General features: G+C 50.7%; 1 protein-coding gene and 1 long non-coding RNA gene across 2 annotated transcripts in view; one reads left to right on the top strand and one right to left on the bottom strand.

Moving 5' to 3' along the window:
- Positions 1-12,483, bottom strand: part of JAKMIP3 (Janus kinase and microtubule interacting protein 3) — a 130,813-nt gene that overhangs the window by 97,235 nt on the left and 21,095 nt on the right.
- Positions 7,848-11,456, top strand: LOC144578784 (uncharacterized). The gene is made up of 3 exons (XR_013525207.1): positions 7,848-8,476; positions 9,071-9,157; positions 10,131-11,456. It is a non-coding gene; the product is annotated as an uncharacterized LOC144578784 (long non-coding RNA).

The following is a 12,483-nucleotide window of genomic DNA, read 5'->3' as shown; positions in this document are numbered from 1 at the left end:
AAAGCAGCCAGACACAAAGACCACACAGGGTATGACTCCACCTATGTGGCATGTCCAGAACAGGCAGATTTACAGAGGAAGGAGGGAGACGCGTGGTTCTCGGGGAGCGACTGCTAATGCCTTCGGAGTTCTTTTGGGTGATGGAAATGTTCTGAATTTGTGGTGACGGTCGTGCCACTCCGTGAATGCACTAAAACCCTGTGACTGCACATGTGAGTGAACGGACTGTGAGGCATGTGAGTTATATTTTATTAAAGCTGTTACCAAAAAAGCAAAAAAGGAGACGTGAACGTTTCCAGACAGACGCAAGTTGAAAGGGGTTGTGGCCCACAGACCGACGCTACAGCAAGTGCTCAGGAAGTTCCTCAGCGGGGAGAGGCTGTCAAACGGAAACCGAATGCATACGAAGAACAGTGCGAAATGAGGGCATACAAAAAGACTTTCTGATTTTTATTCCTTTGCAGGATAACAGATTATGCACAGAAAAATGAGCCTCAAGGCACTGGAGGGTTCCTAACACACACAGAAGTGAAGTGTCCGAGGCAGGGCACGGTGGGTTACAGGCATGAGCCCTTTGAGAGGCCGAGGCGGGCAGATCACCTGAGGCCAGGAGTTGGAGACCAGCCTGGCTAACATGGCAAAATCTTGCCTCTACTAAGAATACAAAAATTAGCCCGATGTGGTGGTGGACGCCTGTAATCCCAGCTATTCGGGAGGCTGAGATAGAAGGATCGCTTGAACCTGGGAGATGGAGTTTGCAACAAGCCAAGATCATGCCACTGCACTCCAGCCTGGGTGACAGAGTGAGACTGTCTTAAAAAAAAAAAAAAAAAAGTAAAATGAATATATGAAAACCACAGCCAACAAAACAAAACAAAAGGAAGGGAGCATTATTTCTTCACGAAGGACTGTGAAAAGCTGTAGATGATATTTGAATTAAAGCAAACAGTAAAAATTGAGTTGAGAGGTATAATCCATACTGCCCAAAGCAATCTACAGATTCAATGCCCTTTATCAAATTACCAACATCTTTTTTCACAGAATTAGAAAAAAAGAACTTTAAAATTCATATGGAGCTGAAATGGCCAAGGGAACTCTAAACAAAAAGAACAAAGCTGGAGGTATCATATTACCTGATTTCGAATTATACTACAAAGCTATAGTAACCAAAACGGCATGGTACTAGTATAAAAACAGACACATAGATCAATGGAATCTAGAAATAAAGCCACACACCTACAACAAGCTGATCTTCAAAGAAAGTCAACAAAAATATGCACTGGGGAAATGGCACCCTTTTCAATAAATGGTGCTGGGAAAACTGGATAGCCATAACTCAGAAGAATAAAACTGGACCCATACCTCTCACCATATGCAGAAATTAACTCAAGATGGATTAAAAACCTAAAAGTAAGCCCTAAAACTATAAAAATCCTAGAAGAAAACCTGGGAAAAACTCTTCTGGACATTGGCCTAGGCCAAGAATTCATTACTAAATGATGGGCACACACGGACACACAGAGTGGAACAATAGACGCTGGAGACTATAAAAGGCGTGAGGGTGAGGGGGGAGATTACCTGTGGGACAAAATGTCCACTGTGCAGGTAATGGAAACACAGAAAGTCCAGCTATCACCGCTGTGCAATATACATACATAAGAAATCTACACATGTACCCTAAATATATAAAAATAAAAATTGTAAAAAGTGAAGTATAATGAATAGAGGCCAATGATGGAGATAAAATAGGATCATACAGAATAATTCAAAGAAGGCAAGAAAAGAAGAGAAAATACCAACAGAAAATAAATAGCAGAAAGCTAGATCTAAACCCAACAACGTCACTAAATATTAAACGTAAATGGGCTAAACTACATAGTTGAAAGGCAGATATTTTCAGATTAAAATTTTATTTATTTGAGACCGGCTGTCGCGCTGTCACCCAGGCTGGAGTGCTGTGGTGTGATCACAGCTCACTGCAGCCTTGAACTCCTGGGCTCAAGTGATCCTCCAGCCTCAGCCTCCCAAGTAGCTGGGACTACACCAACTACAGCTAATTTTTAAATTTTTTGTTAAAACAGGGTTTCACTATGTTACTCTGGCTGGTCTTAAATTCCTGAGGTCAAGTGACATTCCCACTTCAGCCTCGCAAAGTGCTGGGATTACAGGTGTGAGCCACTGTCCCGGCCTAAATTTTTTTAAAAGGCAAACATCTACTCTATGCTTTCTATTAGAAACCCATTTTAGGCCAGGTGCAGTGGCTCACACCTGTAATCCCAGAACTTGGGGACACTGAGGCGAACAGATCGCCTGAGGTTAGGAGTTTGAGACTAGCCTGACCAACATGGTGAAATCCCATCTCTACTAAAGATATAAAAATTAGCCAGTGATGGTGGGGGGTGCCTGTATAATCCTAGTTACTCGAGAAGCTGAGGCAGGAGAATCGCTTGAACCTGGGAGGCAGAGGCTGGAGTGAGCCAAGATCATGCCATTACACTCCAGCCTGGGGTGAGGAAAGTACAACTCTGTCTTCAAAAAAAAAAAAAAAGAAAAGAAAAGAAACACACTTTAAATATAAAGGGTTAGACAGGTTAAGAATAAACAGATGCACGCCAGGTGTGGTAGCTCAAGTCTGTAATCCCAGCACTTTGGGAGGCTTAGGTGGGTGGATCATGAGGTCAAGAGTTCGAGATCAGCCTGACCAACATGGTGAAACCTCATCTCTACTAAACATAAACAAAAATTAGCTGGGCATAGTGGCGTGCACCTGTAATCCCAGCCACTCAGGAGGCTGAGGTAGGAAAATCGCTTGAATCCGGGAGGTGGAGGTTGCAGTGAGCCAGGATCGTGCCACTGCTCTCCAGCCTGGGCGACTGAGCGAGACTCCATCTCAAAAAAATAATAAACAAGCAGATGCAAAAAGTTATACAATGCAGACTTCTAATCAAAAGAAAGCTGAAGTGGCTATATTCACATTAGACAACGTCAATTTCAGAGCAAGCAGCGTTACCAGGAGAAAGAGGGACACAGATAAGGATCCGGGAGTCCACACATTGAGCAGACATACCAATCCCAAATCTGTATGTCCCCAGAATACATAAAACAAAAAAAGAAACAGAGGTAGAAACAGGGATGGTCACAATCGTATTGGAGACTTCAACACTCATCTCTCAGTAAGAGATGTAGAGAAAAATGGTAAGGATATTCACTTCCTCGGAGTGAAAAAAAGCAAAAGGAAATGTGTAGACATAGAGGATTTCAACACCATGAACCACGTCTCTCTAACCGACATATGTAGGATATACCACCCGACAATAGCAGAATATATAGCATTTTGGTGTGAACATAAAACATTCATCAAAATAGACAATTTGCTGGGTAACAAAACAAATCTCAACAAAGTTAAAATAATTGAAATTATCCAAAGTATGTTCTCTGGCCAAAAAGAAATTGAACTCGAAATATATAATAGAAAGATAGCAAGAAAAAATGAAACATCTGGATTAAAACACACACATTTAAATGACCCATAGGTGAAAGAAGAAATCATAACAAAGTCATAAAAATATTTTGAACCGAATGAAAATACAAGCACAGAAGGTGTGGGACACAGCTCTAAGGAGAATGGGGCTTACAATGGAACACAGAAAGGGTCTCCAATCACAACCTAATCCTACTTTACGCTTTCAGCTTCAGAATGTAAACAGAATGCAAAGGAAGCAAAATAGAAATAATAGAGAGATCCCTGCGTACAGACGGGAGCTGTGAGCCCAGCGCTTGTGCTTCTGAGCATGGCTGTCAGAGCAGAAACCATCTCCTGTTTCTCCCTGAGTTTGCTCCAGCCAGCACCGCAGCTGCCCCCAAAACCATGCCCAGATCGTAGGGCCTCGGGGGCTCTTTTAAAATCCATAAAGACTAAACTCTTCTTAAACAAGCATCCATGAAACCTGAAAATGGAGGTGCCAGGGTCTGTTTCAGAAGCTGGACTCCCCTTCCCTTTGGACCCCAGGAGTAAGTCAACAAATGCATCTACATAAAAGGAAGGGGGTCAAGAGGCCTCTGGGGGCTCCACTGCTCCACACAGCAAAGAATCTGCTGGGGATTAATGATTAGAAGACATGAAAAGGCAGCAGAGTGTAAGAAGTGCTGTTAATGGGGAAGACAAGCCGGGCGCACTGTCTCACACCTGTAATCCCAGCACTTTGGGAGGCTGAAGTGGGCAGATTACCTGAGGTCGGGAGTTCGAGACCAGGCTGACCAACATGGCGAAACCCCGTTTCTACTAAAAATACAAAAACTAGCCAGGTGTGGTGGCACATGCCTGTAATCCCAGCTACCTGGTAGGCTGAGGCAGGAGAATCGCTTGAACCCAGGAGGCAGAGGTTGCAGTGAGCCAAGATCGCGCCACTGCACTCCGGCCTGGGCGACAGAGCAAAACTGTCTCAAAAAATAAAAACAATTTTTTTTAAAAAAAAGGGAAGACAGTACTGTTTAGATGACCCGCAGGGCCGCCCTCATCACTGCTCCTGATGCCACCAGCCGCTTGCCAGCTGTGTCGCTCTCTACGGTGTGGGGCAGGCTGCAGGACTCCCTGTGGGTCACACTCTCCTGGGGACCGATCCCCATTTGTGCTCCCGTTGTGCCCGACGCCATCGGTGGCCACACACAGGGTACTGGTGCCAGTGAACACTGGAGGAATGGACAAGCAGCAAGGGTGGGCTCAGGAAGCCCCCACCTGTCCAACCCAATGTCGCCACCACACTGCTTCTTTTTGCTGAATGTCACCAGAGGGTCCTTCTCTCTAGTTTCCTCTTCTTCCCGCTCTGAGACCAGAGCTGTGGATCAGGCTACCAGATGTTATGCACCTGCCAATCGTGCTCTTTAATAAAACTCTGACGTGGACATGGCCACTGGCCACAGCAGCAGGCTGACCACAGAAAGCTGCATGCAGAGGTTTCTGTGATTTCAAGTCCCTTCCCGCTCAGACCAGCCCCATCATCATCAAGATAGTACTGAATCTCAGCCTAACAGGAAGCAGAGGTCAGTGTGGGCCTGGGAAACGTGTCCTCGGGGCCTCACACAGACCCGGCGTCCCTTCAGAAGAAAAACTGAGGCCTCTAGACCCCTGGCCCTGGCCTTCCACCCCTGGCTGGGTGATCGCATAGAGTCCTCCTCAGGCGGGAAGAGCCAGGGCTCCTTCAAAGTTGAAGTAGTGCTGCTCGACCACTCTCCAGGCAGCGTGCATGTCCGGGAAAGGCAGGGGCGGGTTTTAATCAGCTCCCTGCCCAGGAAGGATGGCACCTGGGCCGGATTCCTCCTCACCCAACTAAACATTTGACCGATCCAGCTAAAGGCGCTAACCTCACACCCGGTCTCAGGCTGAGCTGTGCGGCCAGCAACGCCTCCTGCCCTGGCGCACGCACAACCCTTCCCTCGTGAGACCCTTCATCCTGAGCCGGCCGGAATCACTTTCCCCAGGTTTGAATTCCGCTTTGACTTTGAGGCCCAGTTTTGCTGGAGACCAGTTCTCTGTGCCAAGGATGGGGTTTCCCATGATGCCCGTGCCAGCTGTGCTCGCTTGGAAACTGGCAAACACAGAAAGTTCCTGAGGTCATGCCCTGGGGTCATAAACCCCAGGCAATCAAGAACTCGGCTCCTGAGAGCCTTCTAGAGGGGCCCCTGAGAGAGCAGGCCCGGCCCTCACCTGCAGCACAGGCCTGTGTTTCATACGTAAAAGTCACGTGCAAAGAAAGCAGGCCCAGGCAGCTCCCGGGGCTCAGCTGCAGGGCAGGAGACACCTCCGGCCTCCGCCCCCCCAAAGCACATCTCCCTCACACAGCTCAGAGCTCAGCTTGGGGTGCCAGCCCAACAGGGCCCTGTTGAGATAAAAACAGCTGCCCAAGGGGTTCCTAGGCGGCCAGCATAGGCTCTTCCACAAAGACCGTCATCGCGGTGGCCGGAGTCCTGAACTTCTTCAGTCCCCACACTAACGAGGGCTATTCTGGGGTCCAGATGGAAAATTCACACCAGCATCCAACACACATCCTAGCTTGCCTGTCTGGAAACCGAGGAGTCAAGGAAAAACTGAAAAGATACAGCATTCAGGACCAAGGCTGTACCTTTTTATTTCACGGAAGCCCACAGTCAAGATCAACCTTCTAAGAAAGTCTGCAGGGCACTGACACTTACTTATACATTAGAGCAGCTAGACCCAAAACACGGGGCTGAGGACCAGCTCCTCCTCTGTGATAGTTCCCTCACGGTAGGACCACCACCTGCTTGTTCAGATACTGTCAGTTAGCAAGGCCTCCGGAGGACTGTCAGGACAGAAACAGGAGCTCCGTGTTCTCTGCCACAGCGTGCCCCTTCGATTTAACAGGGGTGCCCTCAAACCACGGGAGAGGCAGGGAAAAGAATCCTCAGGTATAACGTGCATGCATAGTGCCCTCCCCCATCCTCAGCCTAGAGAATGAATGGGAATGTGCTCTCTTCTACAAGACACAGATCTACTTTCTGAGATTGATTCTTCGGGAACCTCATCCAAATGCTGGCCTTTTGCCGGTCATGCTGTGGAGGTAAACTGAGGCACCTTCCACGGCCCGGTTCGCTTTCCCCTTCTGCTGCTCCTTTCGGGAACTAAGATGGCATTTTACCACGGATCTGCTCAAAGCCTGGAATCACCGAGGACGCCCGAATCTACAACTCCAAATGAGAAAACTGTGACTGGTTCTCCCACACTATGAACCAACAGCAGAATCAGTGGCAAAAGCAGGTGTTTACACCCTTCAGGCCTGCTCCCCGCCCCCCCCCGCCCCCCGCCATCCTCATTTACATCTCAATACACGCCAGTAAAATGACGTACTGCCAAACTGCCCGTGACACCTTTCCACCACAGCCCTGCCGGCCCCAATCCACAGTACATCTTCTATGAACAGCTGTAGACTGAGGCACGATGTAATAACTCCCTTCTTTCAAAGAAAAGTGAATTCGTAAGTTAATAATAAGCTGTTGTTTCCCAAAAATCTGGAGTTCCTTGCGTAAGAAGTTACGACAAGGAGCCATGTGCGATTGTTGATTAAGTTTTAAAGAGGAGACACGACCCAATCAACGCGCAGGTGGGTGGTGAGGCCTCAAGCCACACATATGACCTATTCTTTAAAAAGGGAACAAACAGCAGGAAGTCCAGCCGGTCACCCCACGGAAGCCGCCGGGAGCAGGTAGCGCTGCAGCCTCCCGGGCTGTGCAGACAGCTCTCTGGTGCCCTGTCGGTGGGATTCCCACCACAGCCAGCAATACACAGACTGGGCCTGGCCTCCCCACGAACCCCAACCCACGGCTGCCGTGGGAACAAGCATCCGCCTTACATATGGGCTGCAACACACAGCCAGGCTTCAGAGAAACCTTCTACTCGGAGCGCAGGCCCAAGCCCCCTCCAAACGTGTGCCTGAGCGTGAACGTGAAAATGGGCACACGAAGCATCCTCTGTGATCCTCCCTGCACCCCTCAGAGGACAGACCCCAAAGTGTCAACTCTCCAGCCACATCCGTGTGCACACTAAATATAGAAGAGCACCCAAGTGGAAGGAGCCCGCGCAGAAGACCGCCGAACCAAAACCAGCAAAGCCTCCACAGCATTCAGAAAATAAACACTCACGTCCCGAAGCTGGCGGTCTGCTCCTCTCTCCCATAGCTCTGCTGTGAGAATCTTTCCCAGCTCATCCAAGGCTCAGTCCGGCTTTTGCGCAAATCAGCTTCCAGCTTCTATGACTCAGCAAAGAGCTGGGCTTTTATTTTTCAGATGGAATTTACCATGTGGTGACTACATCCAGGGGGAGGAACCATCTCCCCAAGCCGTTTCCAAGCAGAGCCCTTGAGCCAGGATCGCCCAAGCTCTCCCTGCGCACGTTAAGGCCACACACAGAGGCACCATCTGAGCCCCCAGCCCAGCTCCCTGCACGGCTCCTTCAGATGCTTAGCAGAGGAAGGACCGGCTGCTCCGCAGGGCTGAAGGCACAGCCACGCAGGTGGGATCCCGGTGGCCGCTTGGCTCTGTTCAGATGCAGACACGGCCTGGGCTCCGGGTCGACCCAGCGGCAGTCTCACGTGAAAACCAGGGAGCGGCAGAGGCCACGGCTGGACCGTCCCTGCCCCCGCTGTTCCAGGACTGTGTTCCGGCCGGCTTTCCCTCCTGCTTGGAAAACCCCCTTCAGGACTGCATAGCAAGCGGGTTAATAATGGGAATGTACTTCAACTCTGAGGGTATCTATTTTAAACAGCAGGTGCAGGAACAGATTTGCACCCACTCAACGGTGCACTGTGTGGAATGAAAATGCAGACAGGACCAGACACGCGAGACCGACGGCATTCCTGTATGACAGGCAAGCACGTGAGCTCGCCTGCCCCATCGATCCCAGATGCAGTCCGTCACCAGCCTCCGGAGAAGCCGTGGAACGTAGCCGCTCTGTGGAAGACACAAGGTCTGACAGGGCTTCCAAGCGGGAAGGCACTTCGAGTCCATCTGGTCCGACGATATCAAGGGAGCCATTAGGGCCACTGATGGCCTGAAGCTCCTGCCCTGCCCTGTCTCTAGCCACCATGGCCTGCACTGAGGCTGCCTTGGAGCCTGGACCCCAGAGCAGGCCTAGACGCCCAAGTTCTGGGGGTCAGCCCCGGAGGACCTACATCCCCTCTGCTCCCAGTCCGCTGTGCCTCAGTTCCCTTGCCTGCCCCCCCGCATGCCCACCTGCCTCTTCCAGTCAGGGCCAAAGGTCACTTCACCCCAAAACTGAGACTGACAGGCACCACTGAGAGGAGCCCCAAGAGTGAACGCCAACGAGATCGCACCAGAGGATGGCGCAGGGAGGCGGGGACTTTGGGTTGTATCTGCTGTCTGTCTCCATCTGGCCACCCTCTTAAGTTAGAACAAGCAAGAAAAATTGCCCCGATTAAAACCATGGCCACACATCCAGGGTGCTGTAACAACCCTCCAAGGGTCACACATCCCGTCTCTGGCAATGGTCACAGCCACCCACTGTCCCTCGTCACCAATCATGGCTGCCTCTGTGTTACAGGGGAGGAGGCCAGAGCGCTGACGGGCCATGCAGCTGCCCCCCAGTCACACCCTCGTCAGATCCTGGAGCTGGATTCAGACCTGGATGGTGAGTCCGAGATACAAACCCTCCCCTGGCCGCCCTGGAGCAAGAGCGTTCCCAGGCAGGTGGCTCAGGGTCCACGCCCATCCCCGAGGGCGGCTGCTCCTCCGTGGGAGGCAGGCCAGGGGACAACCTTCCCGACAGGGCAGCGCCCCTCAGCCCAGCCGTCCTCCCGCTGGAATCGATCTGGGGAAACAGCACCGTGACGGCGTGTGCACAGAGATGCGACTCTATTCCAGTTACTTTTGCAGCACGTACCCCGGCCAGGTGCTGTGGCAAGACTTTAGATATAACTCACTTAGGGATGATTACGGCCATGTTGTCCATAATATAACAGTGAATAACGGGAAACATCCCGGACCAACAGAGAAGTGATTTAACTCTCGATGGGAAACGCACATACATCCGAATACAATGGCACCATTTAAAAATCCCGAGCCCCAGCTTGACAGAAAGATGTAAACAACCTATTGTTAAGGCTTTTTTAAGCCAGCTCTTAAAAAATGCGTATAGTATGATCCCATTTGTTTTTAAAAATGTGTGCCTGTGTGTGTTGCACTCAAGTAAAATAAAGCCCAAAAGTGTAGATTCCAAGATGTAAAGTGGCCGTATCTCCAGGTGACAGGATCCCAGGTGACATGGTATTGTTGTTTTATCTTTGAGTTGTATGTAATTTTTTTGTAGCATTGGAAACAATGAATATGTATTTTTAGGATCGGAAATCTATTTTCATTTTCAAATTCATGCACATGCACGTGTGTGCTTTTGATTCCTGCAGTAAACACGCCCCTCGCAGCCGGTTCCTCCTCACCCGGAGCCCAGAGGGAGACGCTGTCCCTTCCGAATCCCCCACTGGCAGAGGCGGGAGCAGGCGGGGTGCTGGGGCCAGGCTGACGCTGACATTCGAGCTTAGCAGGCAGCATGCTCTTTAAATCGCATTCGTTTTTCTAGTTGTAAAAGTAAAATGTGCTCATTGTAGAGAATTTGGAAAATAAAGGAATTTATGAATACGAAAACCACCATCTTCGATAGCTCATGAGAAGCTGACCTTCGAGCAGGCACTCCCAGCCACCTTGCCAGCTCCAGTCCCAATTCTTCCAGATCCCAGAAACCGAGGCTCAGCACCTGGGACAGAGCCGCCACCCCCAGGACCTGCTCCCAGGAAAGGAGGTACAAACAGCAGGGTTCACCTGTGTCACAGCGTCTGGGAACACCGCCACCCGTTCACCTGTCACAGCACCTGGGAACACCACCCGTTCACCTGTCACAGCACCTGGGAACACCACCACCCGCTTACCTGAGTCACAGCACCTGGGAACACCACCTGTTCACCTGTCACAGCACCTGGGACCACCACCACCCGCTTACCTGAGTCACAGCACCTGGGAACACCACCCGTTCACCTGAGTCACAGCACCTGGGAACACCACCCGTTCACCTGTGTCACAGCACCTGGGAACACCACCCGTTCACCTGTCACAGCATCTGGGAACACTGCCATCCGTTCACCTGTGTCACAGCACCTGGGAACACCACCCGTTCACCTGAGTCACAGCACCTGGGAACACCACCCGTTCACCTGTGTCACAGCACCTGGGAACACCACCCGTTCACCTGTGTCACAGCACCTGGGAACACCACCCGTTCACCTGTCACAGCATCTGGGAACACTGCCATCCGTTCACCTGCATCACAGCGTCTGGCAACACCACCCATTCACCTGAGTCACAGCATCTCGGAACACCACCCGTTCACCTGCGTCACAGCATCTCGGAACACCGCCACCCATTCACCTGGGGCTCACCCGGTCCCCCTTTCCCTCTGTGTGGAGTGTTTAGCACCCATGGCTCTGAAGGCGGCCTCTCCCCTTCGGGATAGGAGTCTTCTGTTGTGAAGCTGAGGCGAGTCTTCGCAATTTTTATGCTGCCTTCCATTCTGCAGAAACTTCAAGCTGAACCATTTTACCTGTTTTCCTGTTTCATGCTTTTGTTTAAGAGGTGTCTCTCATGCGTGAGAACATCTTCCCAGGTTTCCTCCTAAAGGTCTGCTTTGCTCTTCACCCTTGGGTCTTCTGTGTGGAGGGCCAGGCGTGCGCCCTTCCTTGTGGAATCTGGTGCTCCCACTGACCTGACCACGCCAGCCTGGGCGGCAGCTCCACTCCATCTCTGGGGTCCCCGAGCTCTGCGCTGCTGGGCTCTGCCAAGCTCCACCCCAGTGTGCATCTCTTTAGCGACATAATCTTCAAATCTGGCCTTTCTGTGTCAGCTTGCCAAGGTCAATAAAAACTGGTTTGGATTTTGACTGGCATTATGAGTTTATAGCCTAACTGGGAGAAATGGCATCTCTGATGCTGAATCTTGCATGTGAACGTAGACAGTTCTCCGTTTCTTTAGGACTCACGTCTTCCATGAAGTTCTATAACTTCCCCCAGAAGGTTTTGCACAACTTGCGACCCGTGCACTTCTTGGTGCGTGACATTTGTGCAGCCGTCAGAGGGTGTGTGGGATGCTAGCGGTCCCTTTCCGCACAACTAGCACGGGGGGGGGGGCACTCAGGAGTACTACTGACTTCACCTTTACCTTACAAAGCAACTGGACGAAATCTATGAGTCTGAAGAGTTTCTATATTCTCTTAAATTCTTTAGCAATTTTGGTTTTTGAGATGGCATCTTGCTCTGTCGCCCAGGCTGGAGTGCGGTGGTGCGATCTCGGCTCACTGCAACCTCCACCTCCCAGGGTTAAGCAATTCCCCTGCTTCAGCCTCCCAAGTAGCTGGGATTACAGGCACCCACCACCACACCCATTTTTATGTTTTTAGTGAAGACGGGGTTTCACCGTGTTGGCGAAGCTGGTCTCAAACTCCTGACCTCAAGTGATCCGCCCGCCTGGGCCTCCCAAAGTACAGGGATTACAGGCGTGAGCCACCGTGCCTGGCCATTCTCTTGTATTTTCTACGTAGAAAATCATATCATTTGTGAATATTTGTGTTTTCTCCTTTCCAATCTTTATACTTTTATTTTGCTAGCTTTCTTTGCGAGGTAGGGTTTCCATGACACGAAACATGAGTCATTCAGGAGAGGCAAATTCATTCACGAGTGACAACCGGCACCCCCTCTCGCTTCTGTCTTGCAGGGACACAGAGCAGTGTCACTGCAGGGTTTTGGTGGGTTCCCTTCCTCGGGTTAAAGACTCTGTGTTCCGAATTTGCTAAGTGTAGATTTTTTTGAATTGTGAATGGGGCTGCGGTTCGTCCAGCGCTGTCTCTGCGTCTGTTAGAATAGCCGTGTTGTTCTCTCCCTGCCTCTTCAGAGCCTGCCTGTGCCTGCCCCTGTG

This window comes from Callithrix jacchus, chromosome 12 (genome assembly GCF_049354715.1).
Source record: "Callithrix jacchus isolate 240 chromosome 12, calJac240_pri, whole genome shotgun sequence".
Lineage (NCBI taxonomy): Eukaryota > Metazoa > Chordata > Mammalia > Primates > Cebidae > Callithrix > Callithrix jacchus.
Note: the sequence above shows the minus strand (reverse complement) of the source record. Positions and strands in the feature narration are given on the sequence as shown.